Source organism: Babylonia areolata, chromosome 22, assembly GCF_041734735.1.
Source record: "Babylonia areolata isolate BAREFJ2019XMU chromosome 22, ASM4173473v1, whole genome shotgun sequence".
Classification (NCBI taxonomy): domain Eukaryota; kingdom Metazoa; phylum Mollusca; class Gastropoda; order Neogastropoda; family Buccinidae; genus Babylonia; species Babylonia areolata.
The window spans coordinates 9,073,759-9,076,258 of NC_134897.1; positions in this window are offsets into that span (position 1 = coordinate 9,073,759).

Consider the following 2,500-nt stretch of genomic DNA (forward strand, 5'->3'; position numbering starts at 1 on the left):
TGTACCTGTCAAAGAGCCCAGAGCAGATTTCTTTCACAGAATTTTGCCTCAAGACAACACTTCTGTTGCCGTGGGTTCTTTTTTTCTCAGCGCGTCAACACCCCCCATCTCTCTCTCTCTCTTTTCCTTGTCTTTGTCTGTCTCTTCTGGTTTGATGTGGTCCGACTGGTCATACAGGCTGGAAATTTTAGAGCACATAAATCACAATGTAATAATTTGTCACCCCACTAAAAAAAAGGAAAAAAGAAAAGAAAAAACAACAACAACAACAAGAAACCACCATGAGAACGAACGAAAGGAACAAAGGTTTTGTTCTTTTATGGACGAAGAAAAAACGGAGAGAGACAGAGAGAGAGACAGACAGACACAGACACACACGCACAGAGGCAGGCAGAAATATATAGATAGAGAGAAAGATAGATGGAGATGGAGATGGATGGAGAGAGAGAGGGAGAGAAAGAGACTGAGACACACACACACACACACACACACACACACACACACACACACACACACACACACACAGCGCGTCAAGTGCGTGCTGCACACGGGGCCTCCGGTTTATCGTCTCATCCGAATGGCGAGACACTCGGTTTGATTCTCCAGTCAAACGTGGGGGAAACGGCGAGAAAGGGGATTCGAACCCAGACTCTGACGGGCGCAACAGCCGAGTGGTTAAAGCGTTGGACTGTCAATCTGAGGGTCCCGGGTTCGAATCACGGTGACGGCGCCTGGTGGGTAAAGGGTGGAGATTTTTACGATCTCCCAGGTCAACATATGTGCAGACCTGCTTAGTGCCTGAACCCCCTTCGTGTGTATATGCAAGCAGAAGATCAAATACGCGCGTTAAAGATCCGGTAATCCATGTCAGCGTTCGGTGGGTTATGGAAACAAGAACATACCCAGCATGCACACCCCCGAAAACGGAGTATGGCTGCCTACATGGCGGGGTAAAGAACGGTCATACACGTAAAAGCCCACTCGTGTGCATACGAGTGAACGCAGAAGAAGAAGAAGAAGAACCCAGACTCTCACGAGCACTGTACTGGCAAATAAGCGTCTTATACATGATGTCACCTTCCTCCTTCCTGTGTTCGGTTTAGGTGTCGTTTCGATTCGCGCAATAGCCGAGTGGTTCAAGCGCTGGACTTTAAAACTGAGGGGCCCGGGTTCGAATCTCGATAACGGCGCCTGCTGGGTAAAAAAGGGTGGAGATTTTTTTTTTTTCCCGATCTCCCAGGTCAACATATGTGCAGACCTTCTTGTGTCTGAAACCCTTCGTGTGTATACGCACGCCCAAAAATCAAATACGCACGTTAAAGATCCTGAAATTCGTGTTAGTGTTCGGTGGGTTATGGAGACACGAAAATACCCAGCAAGCGTCATTCACGACAGTGTCATCAGCAAGTTGATGTTGGTTGTGGAAAAAGAAAGAAGAAAAAGAAGAAGTGGATAAGGAGGAAGAACAGGAGACTGATGCATGTCGGAGAGAGAGGATGTGACATGAACGCTGCTTTTGCATACACGATGAAAAAAAAAAAAAGCAAAAAAAAAGCAAACCAACAAAAAACAAGAGAGGCAAGGCCTTCAAGACTCACTTGTGATAAATTAAGTCCCCTAGCATTAATTACAGAGTAATTTCCCTTTTTTACTATCTGCACCAAAACGTTTGCAAAATAAATAAAAATTCCATGCTTAGCAAAAGAAGTTCCTGTTTGAACAAAAAATGATAATAATGACTCCTCTTGTTGTTGTGTCAGAATAAGAGGTCAAAGTGCCAAGTTTAGAGAATACAAAAAATATAAATATAACAGTAAATGCAGTTTGCATATAATAAGGCTTCTTTTTTCTTTTTTTCTTTTTTTTGTGCCCATCCCAGAGGTGCAATATTGTTTTAAACAAGATGACTGGAAAGAAGTGAATTTTTCCTATTTTTATGCCTAATTTGGTGTCAACTGACAAAGTATGTCCAGAGAAAATGTCAATGTTAAAAGTTTACCACGGACACACAGACACACGGACACACAGACAACCGAACACCGGGTTAAAACATAGACTCACTTTGTTTACACAAGTGAGTCAAAAAAAAACAACACCCAACGTCAGTCATGATCACCTTCATTGTCATCCTCCTCCGAAATGTTACACATGAAAACTGACGCCGGGGAAGCACGGCTGCCACGGTAAAAAACGGTTATGCACTTAAAAGCCCACTGGTACAGCAGTCCATTGCTAATGTATGACTTTTTCAACTCCTTGTTAAATAGTCCAGTTGGTTCGCTGTTATAGTTATTAGTTTTTCATTAGAAATATATTATATTGTTACGATTTTTGTTGTTGATTTTTTTAAAAACAAAACTTAAATCAATAATTTTCACACACACACACTTTCACTTACTCGTATGCGTACACAGTAATTCCCGCCCTCACCCCTCCCCCTCCTCCCACTCGATTTTTTTCCTTCCCTCGTCTAATATCACTTACAGTGAAAAGACGTTAA